Source organism: Hyla sarda, unplaced genomic scaffold (assembly GCF_029499605.1).
Source record: "Hyla sarda isolate aHylSar1 unplaced genomic scaffold, aHylSar1.hap1 scaffold_2006, whole genome shotgun sequence".
In the NCBI taxonomy this organism is placed as follows: domain Eukaryota; kingdom Metazoa; phylum Chordata; class Amphibia; order Anura; family Hylidae; genus Hyla; species Hyla sarda.
The window spans coordinates 45,811-58,298 of NW_026608667.1; the positions used below are offsets into that span (position 1 = coordinate 45,811).

The window sequence follows — 12,488 nt, forward strand, 5'->3', positions numbered from 1 at the left end:
AAGGTTAAAAAAACACAAGAGTCTATCAAGTTGTACCTAAAACCCTACTGTGTTGATCCAGAGGAAGGCAAAACACCCCTATAAGGCTGATGCCAATTGCCCCATGACAGAGGAAAAATTCCTTTCCAGGCACCCTTAAACTTGTTTATTGAGTCAGACATCACAGCATCATGTTGCAGAGAGTTCTATAGTCTTACTGCTCTTACAGTAAAGAATCTCGGTCTGTGATGATGGTGAAACAGTCTTTCCTCTAGTTGTAGAGGATGCCCCCTTGTCATGGTTACCAACCTAGGTATAAAAATATCACTAGAAAGATCTCTATACTGTCCATTCATATATTTGTACATTGTAATCATATCACCTTTTCTTCAAACTAAATAACCCAAGCTTGATAACCTGTCTTGGTCCTGTAGTCCTCCCATACCATTAATTATCTTTGTTGCCCTCCTCTGCACCCTCTCCAGTTCTGCCGTGTCCTTTATATATACAGATGCCCAGAATTGGACACAATACTCCATATGTGGTCTTACTAGTGATTTATACAGAGACAAAACTATGTCCTTGTCGCAAGCCTCTGGGCCTCTATTGATATATTCTACTTTGTTAGCCTTGACAGCAGCTGCCTGGCACTGATCACTAAAGTAGAGTTTACTGTCCAGTACCCTCGAGTCCTTAGCACATACATTTTGGTTTTATGGCACAAGTGCATAACATTATATTTATCCACATTAAACTTTACCCAGTTTAGTGTTATCTTCATATATAGAAAATCTACTCTGTAATCCTTCTACAAGGTCATTAATAAACATATTGAAAAGAAGTGGACCCAGTACTGCCCCCTGTGGTACCCCACTAATAACTGTAACCAAACTAGAGTGAATTCATTTTTACCCACCCTCTGCTTTCTGTCCCTAAACCAGTTGCTAACTCATTTGCATATATCCTCCCCTAGTCCCAGCATTTCTCACCTCTAAACTTCACTACTCTTGGTATGGTGTTTGGAGGAAAAATTGCATTGCACATCACTCTAAAAACACTATATCAACAGTAAAGTTTGCAGGTGGGAACATCATGGTGTGGGTCGGCTTTTCAGTAAATGGTACTGGAAAACTTTAAATAAATAAAGGAAGGATAAATGGGCAAATTTAGTGAGACATTCCTGACATCTACCAGGAGGATGAAGATGGAAAGGGGGCCGACATTTCAGCAAGACAATGATCCCAAACAAACAGCCAAGGAAACTCTCAAATGGTTTCAAAAATAGAAAATAAAGCTGCTAGAATGGACCAGCCAATCACTTGACCTATATCATTAAAAATCTTTAGAAATAACTGAAGACTATGATTCATAGAAGAGGCCCACAGAATCTTCATGATTTTTGTTTGTGTTGAAGAATGGGCTAAAATCACGCCAGAACAATGCATGCCACTTGTTTCTCCATACAGGAGATGTCTTGAAGAAGTCATTACCAACAAAGAGTATTGTACAAAGTATTAAATAAATATCAGTAAGTGTGTTTAAAGGGGTAGGAAATGACATGTCTGATTGCGGAGGTCCAACCACTGGGGACCCCCACAATCTCCGCTGGAGCACTCCAGTCATCCGATGCATCGAGAGAACTCCATGCACCGGTTCCCTGCGATCAAACATGTTATTCCCTATCCTTTGCATAGCGGATAACATGTCTAGGGGTGGAGTACACCTTTAACACTTTTTTCCCCTGTGTCATTTCACATTACTAAACATAACTTAATTTCTGGGCTTATTTGTTTTGTTTTCTTTGTATGTATGAATTACCAACATCCAGTGAAAATTTCACATCAATACTTATTTCCCCCGATGCAGCAAATTATAGAATTATGCAAGTAAAATGCACCCATGTTTCTCCATTCTTTTTTTGCAGTCATGTGCATAGCCGACCATGCCAGTGGGTTCGATAAAAATCATAAACATACTGATGAGCACCATGGTGTCTTCCAGGTCAGCGCCCTCAAGTGGTGCCAATACCCTAAATACTCAGGCCAGAATCTTTGCCATATGCCATGTTCAGGTAAGTATTTTTTTCCATATTTCAGCCTCTTTGAGGTGCGTTCATACTATTTAATTTCCGCGAGCCAAATTCAGGGCAGTGAACTTTAACATCAGTTTGAGTGGGTCTTCCGCGAGACCCGTTCACACTGAGCAATTTCAGTGGCGGACAATTCCACCGCTAAAATTGTTCAGCGCAAAAAAGGAACATCCTCATTCTTTGCACAGAAATCCGTCAATGGTGACGACGCAGTGCCGCATGGCGGCTGCCAGATCTGAATCACCTCCACAGAATTCTGCGACATTTACTCAGTATGAACGCACCCTAAAGCTTGCAATTAGACTAGTTTTCCATAACTTCATTCCTTGCGTGCCAATAAATTTAGAATGTTCTTGTTTGATATGCAAATATATTAAAATATAAATCTATAGCTCTGTCTTACAATGTTCTCTTCTCTTGTATAGCCTTACACGACCAAAACCTAAATGATGATATCCAATGTGCTGTCACAATTATAAAAAAACAGGGATATACTTCCTGGTAGGTTTTACAGTAACTCAGTTTTTTTTACAGCATTATGGGGACTTTCTGCATACTCTGTATACAACTCATCTCACAATTAACCTTTCATAGTCTAGGATGTCAGGGGTGGACAAAGGTTAAGTCATACTGTTAGTATTTTCCACCATGACATTTTTCTATACATACCAAAAAGGTGTGGTTGGTGAGGAAGCAAGATTTAGGTGTCCAGTTATTGTAAAATATAGATATTTTACAGACCAACTTCACAGTAAAACAAATCCAGAATGCTGGGTAGAAGGTAACACACAGTGAAGAGCTCACAGTACTTCTCTAGCGTTCCCAGTGTCTGGTAAAAAATAAAATAAAAAAAACATATTCCAGACATGAGGAGAAGTAGCAGATGTCACTTAGCTGCTGTATTTACTAATTTTTTAAATATATTTAGGTCCATTGCCAGCTCCCTCTGTCAGCAACCAGGACCGGTGGCCAATGCTGGACATTGCCGATTGGACTGATGTCTGGCATGAACCCTTAAGACGCCACAATCAACTTTTATTGCAGAGTCTAAAGGGTTCATGGCAGACATCAGCCCAATTGGTGATGTCCAGCGTTAGCCTCAGGTCCTGGTTGCTGATAGACGAAATTGCGGCATCTAGATCAGCTAAGAGGATGGCTGGAGGTCTCTTACCTAACTCCCAGCTGTCTGATTGGCGCTCCAAGGCTCCAGTAGGCCATGGCAGGCTAAAGCAATGAAGTTCCGATAACACTGATCAATGCTGTGCAATGGAATAGCATTTAACAGTGTATGCAATGGGAAGACTGCAAGTAATGGTCTCCTATAAAAAAATAAAGATGAAAAAATAGTTGATCAATGTGATCAATCCCTTCCCTAATAAAAGTTTGAATCATCCCCTTTTCCTATTTTTTAAATAAAATATTGTAAACCAAAATAAACATACTTGGTGCCACCACGCTCGTAAATGTCCAAGGTTTTAAAATATAACATTAATTAAACTGCACGGTAAATCTGTACTTGTAAAAAAAAAAAAAAGGTCCACTCATATCATAAAAAAAGGAATAAAAAGCGATCAAAAAGTCACATCACTACAAAAATGCTACTGAAAAAAAAAACCTACATTTCATGGCACAAAAAATGAGCCCTCATGGGAAAAAAAAAAGTTATAGGGGTCAGAAGAGGACAATTTTAAGCATACTAATTTACACACAAAAAGTTCTAATTTTTAAGTAGTAAAATAAAACCTATAGAAATTGGGTATTTTAATTGTATAGACTTACAGAACAAAGATAATGTATCATTTTTACCAAAATTGAACTGAATACAAATAGAAGCCCTCAAAGGTTTGAATTTTTTTTTTTAAGGGGTTATCCACCATAAGGTGATTTTAGTACGTACCTGGCAGACAGTAATGGACAGGCTTAGGATGGATCTGCGCTTGTCTTGGGGCCAGTGGCGTCTCCAGCATTCATATTTAGGGGGGGCACATGGGGGGCCAGTGACAAAAGTGGGGGGCAATTTTTAAACGTGTGTGTGTATATATATATATATATATATATATATATATATATATATATATATATATATATATACATATATATACACACACACACACACACACACACACATATATATATATATATATATATATACACAATGATTTTTTTTCCGTTTTTGCCATAGATTTTTGGGTAAATGACTGATGTCATTATAAAGAAGAATTGGTGGCGCAAAAAATAAGCCATCATATGGATTTTTAGGTGCAAAAAATTGAAAGGGTTATGATTTTTAAAAGGTGAGGAGGAAAAAACAAAAGTGGAAAAACGCTCGGTCCTTAAGGCGTTAAAACTTTTGGACACTACCATCAACTTTGATAGCGGCATCTAAAGTGTTAATGTCGGACATCAGCCTGATTGGTGATGTCTGGCATTAGCCGAGGGTTCTAGCTAATGATTTATACAACACAGTGGGAGCAGGCACTGTGCGTACACATACGCCTTGTGTCCTTAGGTCTCATTTACACGGATGGATCCTCAGCATATTTTACGCTGCAGATCCCCCGACAATGGACCCTACATTGCTGCCTCCATCTGTGCTGCTCAGAACAGCAATCCGCCACTACGAGCAGACACGCTTTGATGTGTATACTCGCACACATCGCGGCTGCTCTCGGCCTAGCTCAGAGAGCAGGAGCGGCCATGATGTGCGCGAGTATACACATCAAAGCGTGTCTGCTCGTAGTGGCGGATTGCTGTTATGAGCAGGCACAGATGGAGGCAGCACTGTAGGGTCCATTGTCAGTGGATCTGCAGCATAAGGGTGCGTTCACACGGGGGTACTTGTCAGCGGATCCGCTGACAAAGGCCGCTAAAGTGCTGCCCTCTTTGTGCCTGCTAATAGCGGCAATCCGCCGCTATCAGCAGACACACTGTGATGTGCGAGTCGCAGTGTATCCGCACATCCCGGCCGCTCCCCCGGCTCCCTGAGCTACACAGAGAGCGGCCGCGATGTGTGTGAGTACACTGCAGGGTAACTCGCACATCGCAGTGTGTCTGCTGGTAGCGGCGGATTGCCGCTATTAGCAGGCACAAAGAGGGCAGCACTTTAGGGGCCTTTGTCAGCGGATCCGCAGCTGCGGATCCGCTGACTAATACGCCCGTGTGAACGCACCCTAAAATACACTGTGGATCCACCCCTGAATGAGCCCTTAGGGTACGTTCACACGTACAGGATCTGCTGTATATTTTCTGCAGCTGATTTTGCTACCTATTCAAGCTAATGGGTTGCAAAATCAGCTGCACAAAATATGCAGCAGATCCTGTACATGTGAATGTACCCTTAAGGGGTTAATGATAATCTAGCAGTGTGTTCACATGTTGTCCTTCCAGAGGGGTCACTTTCCCTCCTCCAGTGTCCACATGTCACCAACAGGTCACATTACCAGAACAATTTATGGAAAAATCACGGCAAAAATTGCGCTGTTTTACCGCGATTTACGAAAAATCGCGGTAAAAGCGCACAATTTTTGCCGCGATTTTTCCCAAAAATTGTTGTGATAATGTGGCCTGTTGGTGACCTGTGGACACTGGAGGAGGGAAAGTGACCCCTCTGGACTGCTACTATACACATTACTCAGCCCCAGGATAGACTGCTGAACAGGGGGGAGAGAGGGAGGACACGGGACATCACTCACCTCACATGAAGCGGTGGCTCTGCTGTGTGACCTGTCAGCTCTCGGCCCGTCCTCTCCTGTGCTGGGGGCGGAGCCATCAATGTATCGGGACATCCCTATTTATTTTAAATTGGGGGGGCCAAAGGGGGGGCACGGCCTGATCTAGGGGGGGCCATGGCCCCCTCTGCCCCCCCCCCCCCTAGCGACGCCACTGCTTGGGGCTAAATGGCTATGTTGTGAGATTACCATAACACTGTGGCTAGCTTTTTGTGAACTGGTATTTCCTGTTTTAGTTTTCTTCTTTTGCCTACAAATTGCACAATTCTATTTTCCTCTCTCCCACACATCAGCCCCCCCCCCCACTCACTGAAACATAAATGAGCTGCATCCATTCAAAAGACCTGTGGTTTTCAATCAGGGTGCCTACAGCTGTTGCTTTAGTTGCAGATTGATCTCTCTCCCACCAAGCGATCGCTCCACCCATAGAAGCAGAAAGGCTCCCTGTCATCAGCTGATTCATTAGTCAGATCTCAGCTGCATTGCAACCTGGGAAAACAGTCATTTTGTATCTTGTTAAAAATAAATATTGGGATGAAAATCACATAGGAATTGTGAGAAAACCGTCACACACACACACACACACACACACACACACACAGTATTATGAACTACACTAATTTTACAGCCCCTGTAGCATAGTCAAATAAAAAAAAAATCCTGGAATACCCCTTTAATGTTGCCCCACAAATTTTTTTTTTTTTTTTTTTACCATAGATTTTGTGGTTAAAAAAAAAATTGTCATTGCAATATACAATCAGTGGCTCAAAAAAACAAGATAGGTCTGTTGATGGAAATGTAAAGCATTATGATTTTTAGAGAGGGAAGGAGGAAAAAGTGCAAAAATAATAAAAACCTGTTGTCCTTATTGATTAGTTATGGATTAATATTTTTAAGGTGTGAAAATGCCTCCAACAAAATGTAATGCTGTAGGTGAAGTCAAATCAAAGGCAATAAAAATGATAGGACTACATTGCTATTCCTCTCCCACAAGGAAGATTGGGCAATGCCGTGCACTCAGCTAGTGTGTGTATAAAAATATATTACACCTATGGGGAGATTTATCAAAACCTGTGCAGAGGAAAAGTTGTCCAGTTGCCCATAGCAGCCAGATTGATTCTTTCATTTTTCAGAGGCCTTTTTAAAGATGAAAGAAGCAAATAATCAATCTGGCTGCTATGGGCAACATTTTTTTTTCTTTTTAAATGAAAAATTAATTTTTAAAAGCAAAAAACAATTACAAAAATGTAATCCAGTATGGCTGCCATCATTAACAATCCAAAACTAGTTAAAAGGGGTACTCCGGTGAAAAACTTTTTTTTTTTTTTTTTTAAATCAACTGGTGCCATAAAGTTAAACAGATTTGTAAATTACTTCTATTAAAAAAATCTTAATCCTTCCTGTACTTATCAGCTGCTGAATACTACAGTGGAAATTATTTTCCGTTTGAAACACAGAGCTGTCTGCTGACATCATGAGCACAGTGCTCTCTGCTGACATCTCTGTCCATTTTAGGAACTGTCCAGGGTAAAAGGAAATCCCCATAGCAAACATATGCTGTTCTGGACAGTTCATAAAATGGACAGAGATGTCAGCAGAGAGCACTGTGCTCGTGAGGTCAGCAGACAGTTCTGTGTTTCAAAAAGAAAAGAATTTCCGCTGTAATATTCAGCAGCTAATAAGTACAGGAAGGATTAAGATTTTTTAATAGATGTAATTTACAAATCTGTTTAACTTTCTGGCACCAGTTGAGATATATATATATATAAATAAATAAAAAATAAAACGTTTTTCACCGGAGTACCCCTTTAACTTTACCTCTGGACAGGTTTTGATAAATCTCCCCCATAGTGAATTATTAGGCTTCTTTCACACTGCCATTAGGACACGGCAGTGTGATGGCTGTAGCGGGAGCCCGGGGGAATAGTGGTAGAAAAATTACTGCATTTGCCGTTTTTTTTTCTCTTCCTAATCCTGCTTCAAAATAACTGTGCCCGAAGGATCCCTTTATAGTAAATGGGATCCATCAGGACCGGTTATTGCCCATTGTGCCCCGTCCCGAGGCTGGAAAAAAAATAAAGAGCCGAATGGCTGTTTAAGGTTGGGGCACAGTGGAAGTGTGAAAGAAACCTTAGTAAATCTAATACACCTGTCTATGCCATTGGTCAATAAACAATTATGAAAGAAAGGTATAGCTAAATACTCAATTCTGTACAGTAAAGGACATGACATAATTTTGACTTTTTTCTGGACATGTTTAGCTTATAGGGCAGGAGTTCCTCCCAGTCTATAAGCCAAATGTAGCGCACAAACATGATGTGAACAGAACCAAAGAATGCTAAACTAGTGCTAGAATAAAAAATTATAAAGGGATAATAAAAACAAAGCAAATATAGCAAATAAGAATGCTCAATGCTTGAGAAAGGTTACAATGGTTTGACCGAAACATTGCCAGCCTGTGCTGGAAAAAAATCTATATTCCATTCACTTCATCTGTGCGTGCTGTGGTGATTCTTCTTTGCTGTATACATTTGTGGCCCTGGAACCGGGACCCATTACCAATAGCACCCGAATGCTACTACTTCTTCAAGTCAGAGAGCTGCTTTTTCTCTTCTTGTTAGGATAATAAAAACATAGCTATTTTAGTCATTTTAGCTAGAGCTGATTTACTTAAATGGGGTTGAGCTGCAATACCAAACACAGTCCATGGACAAGGGTAGCACTGTTTCTTCTTATACCAGCCATTAACCCATTGGGTTCTATTGATACATTGTTTGCTTCATTCTTATATAGGGGTGTCTGGAAACAACACTGCGCCAAACGAAATCTTGAAGAATATCTAACATGTCCAGCGACTTGTTAACTTGATACAAAGTGAAGAAAACACCGAATGACTGATGAAATCTCTTGTGTATCTTCTATTTGAATCACTGATGTTCATCTTCTTAAATTGTCACAATAATCATCAGAAATATCTCTTAATCTACAAATCAATAAATTCTTTGGATTACAGAGATTCTGTGTTTGTCTATGGATTACAGCTATTTACATACAGCACCCTCTCCAGGGAAAATGTAGTACAGGTGAAACTCGAAAAATTTGAATATTGTGCAAAAGTCCATTGTATTTCATTAATGCAATTTAAAAGAAAAGGAAGCAGGAAGTGCTCCAAAATCTTTTGGGAGACAGATGCGTTGACCCTGGACTTAAAGGGGTACTCCGATTCTTACACATCTTATCCCCTATCCAAAAGGATAGGGGATAAGATGCCTGATCGCGGGCGTCCCGCAGCTGGGGACGCCTGCGATCATGCACGCGGCACCCCGTTTGTAATCAGTCACCGGAGTGTGTTCGCTCCGGGTCTGATTACGGTCGACCGCAGGGCCGGCGGTGTGTGACGTCACACCCCCGCCCCCGTGTGACATCACGCTCCGCCCCTCAATGCAAGCATATGGGAGGGGGCATGATAGCTATCACGCCCCCTCCCGTAGGCTTGCATTGAGGGGGCGGAGCGTGACGTCACACGGCCCTGCGGTTGACCGTAATCGGACCCGGAGCGAACACGCTTCGGGGACTGATTACAAACGGGGTGCCGCGTGCATGATCCCGGGCGTCCCCAGTTGATGGACCAACACCAGCAGATTAGAGATGTAGCGAATTGTTCACCGGCGAACAGTTCCCGGCGAATTTAGCATGTTCACGTTCGCCTCGCCGGGCGAACATATGTGAAGTTCGATCCGCACCCTATACTTTAACATTGCAGTAAACTTTGACCCTGTGAGTCAGAGTCAGCAGACACATTACAGCCAATCAGCAGCAGTCCCTCCATTCCAGATCCTCCTACCTCTTGCACGGACGCCATTTTACCCTCATTCGGCATGCTGCAGGCTTAGCAAGTGGAGGGTCAGAGAAGCTGCTCCTGCTGTATAGGGAAAGCGATAGCTAGGTTGCTGCTAGGTGGTGTATTCAGGGTCCAGTTTACTCCTAAAGCACTAGTGTAACATCTGCTTTAAGGACAGCACCCAAAAAAGCCCTTTTTAGGGCTGAAATATATCAGTCCGTGTGTCTTGCAACAGCTGGAGGCACCCTGGTTGGGAGGGAACCGCTGGTTAAAAGGGATACTCCAGAATAAAACTTAAGATCCTTCAAGCAACTAACTACTACAGTATTCAAAGGGCTGAAATTATATCAGTCCGTGTGTTTTGCAACAGCTGGAGGCACCCTGGTTGGGGACCACTGCTTAAAAGGGGAACTCTGCTGGCAAGCTTTTTTGCTCATTGTCACACTAGTGCAAATCACATTTGGTGTGATAGTTGTGCAAAAAAAAATAAAAAACTTTTTTGGCTGTTAAATAAAACCAGTCACTGTCAGTTCACGTCATAGTTGCCAGTTTTTTTTTTTGCCTGTAGGGCAAATTGTGTCTCCCTAGTGCAAATCACATTTGGTGTGACAGTTGTGCAAATTTAACCAAAGAAATGACAGGCAGAGGAAGACCACCCCGCAGGGGCCGTCGTGGTGCTGGGATTCCCTTTGGCCCTAGAATGGCCAGTGTTCAGAGGCCACGTACCCTGAACCCCCAAAGTTCTGAGGACTTAGTTGACTGACAATCACAAGACACCCAATCTACTACAGCTTCCGCTCAGAACCTTGACGCACCATCCTTCTCCTCCTCTAGCTTAGCTTCGGGCACCTCTCATGCTACCAGTTGCCCGCCTGCCGCCACCACCAACACTAGCACCACAGTAGCTTTACTTGATCCGTCAGAGGAGTTATTTACACATCAGTCTGAAGACATGAGTGATGCGCAACCATTATTGCCAGAGGATGTAGTTAACAGGGATATGTCTCAGTCAGGCAGCATTACACACATGGACGTACGGAGTGATGATGATGTTGTACCCGCTGCTGCTTCCTTTCTTGAGGTGTTACATAGCGGTGAAGGTGTTGATGATGACGATGTGTCCGTGGATGCCACGTGAGTGCCCGCTAGAAGAGATAAAGAGGGGGAAAGTTCAGATGAGGAGACAGAGAGGAGGAGGAGACAAGTTGGAAGCAGGGGCAGGTCGTCGCAAGGAGCTAGTGGCACAGTCAGACAGCATGCATCGGCACCCGGGGTCAGCCAGACGGGACGCCAATCAACGCATGCTGTTGCCACCACCAGAATGCCGCCATCGCAGAGCTCAGCAGTGCTGCATTTTTTGTGTGTGTCTGCCTCGGACAACAGCGAGGCAATTTGCCACCTGTGCCAGAAGAAACTGAGTCGTGGGAAGTCCAACACCCACCTAGGCACAACTGCTTTGCGAAGGCACATGATGTCACATCACAAACGCCTGTGGGATCAACATGTCAGTACAAGCAGCACACAAAGTCAAAGCCGCCATCCTCCTCCTGGTCCAGCATCTTCATCCAGGTCAACCACTGCTGCCCTCCTTGCCCCCTCTCAACCATCCGCCTCTCCGTCTCTCACCTTGAGCAGTTCCTGCTCATCTGCCCAGTCAGGTGTCTGTCAAGGAGATGTTTGAGCGCAAGACGCCAATGTCTTAAAGTCACCCCCTAGCCCGGCGTCTGACAGCTGGCTTGTCGGAACTGCTAGCCCGCCAGCTTTTACCATACAAGCTGGTGGAGTCTGAGGCGTTTAAAAAATTTGTAGCCATTGGGACACCGCAGTGGAAGGTACCCGGCCGAAATTTTTTTGCACAAAAGGCAATCCCCAACCTTTACTCCATTGTGCAAAAGGAAATTATGGCATGTCTGGCACACAGTGTAGGGGCAAGGGTCCATCTGACCACTGATACCTGGTCTGCAAGCCTGGTCAGGGCAGATATATCACCTACACTGCGCATTGGGTAAACCTGGTGATGGCTGCCAAGCATGCAATATGTGGCTCTGCAGATTAGTTGGTGACACCGCCATGACTTGCAGGCAGGCCTGCTGCCACCTCCTCTACTCCTCCTACTCCATCCTCTTCCATAACATCCTCGGTCGAGTCCTTCCCCCCCCCCCCCCCCCAGCTCCCCAGGTGCTATTCCACATCCCGGATACTTCAGTGTCATGCCATCTTGGGGTTGACTTTCCTCAAAGCGGAGAGTCACACCGCACCAGCGCTCCTGTCGGCCCTGAACGCACAGGTGGACCAGTGGCTGACTCCGAACCAACTGGAGATCGGCAAGGTGGTTTGCGACAACGGAACAAATTTGTTGGCGGCATTGAGGTTGGGCAAGTTGACACATGTGCCGTGCATGGCACATGTGTGTAATCTGATTGTACAAGGCTTTGTGCTCGAGTACCCAGGCTTACAGGATGTCCTGAAGCAGTCCAGGAAGGTGTGTGGCCATTTCAGGTGTTCCTACACGGCCATGGCGCACTTGTCAGATATCCAGCGGTGAAACAACATGCCAGTGAGGCGCTTGATTTGCGACAGCCCGACACGTTGGAATTCAACACTCCTAATGTTCGACCACCTGCTCCAACAAGAAAAAGCCGTCAATGAATATTTGTATGACCAGGGTGCTAGGACATGATCTGCGGAGCTGGGAATTTTTTTGCTACGTTACTGGAGGCTCATGCGCAATGCCTGTAGGCTCATGTGTCCTTTTGAGGAGATGACAAACCTGGTCAGTCACACTGAAGACACCATCAGTGACATCCTACCGTTTGTTTTCTTCCTGGAGCGTGCCCTGCGAAGAGTGCTG

At 43.8% G+C, this 12,488-nt stretch overlaps 1 long non-coding RNA gene across 1 annotated transcript; it reads left to right on the top strand.

Moving 5' to 3' along the window:
- The first annotated feature begins 1,916 nt into the window (after window positions 1-1,916).
- LOC130317673 (uncharacterized) lies at window positions 1,917-8,790 on the top strand. The gene is made up of 3 exons (XR_008864752.1): window positions 1,917-2,050; window positions 2,494-2,569; window positions 8,590-8,790. It is a non-coding gene; the product is annotated as an uncharacterized LOC130317673 (long non-coding RNA).
- Window positions 8,791-12,488: the final 3,698 nt, after the last annotated feature.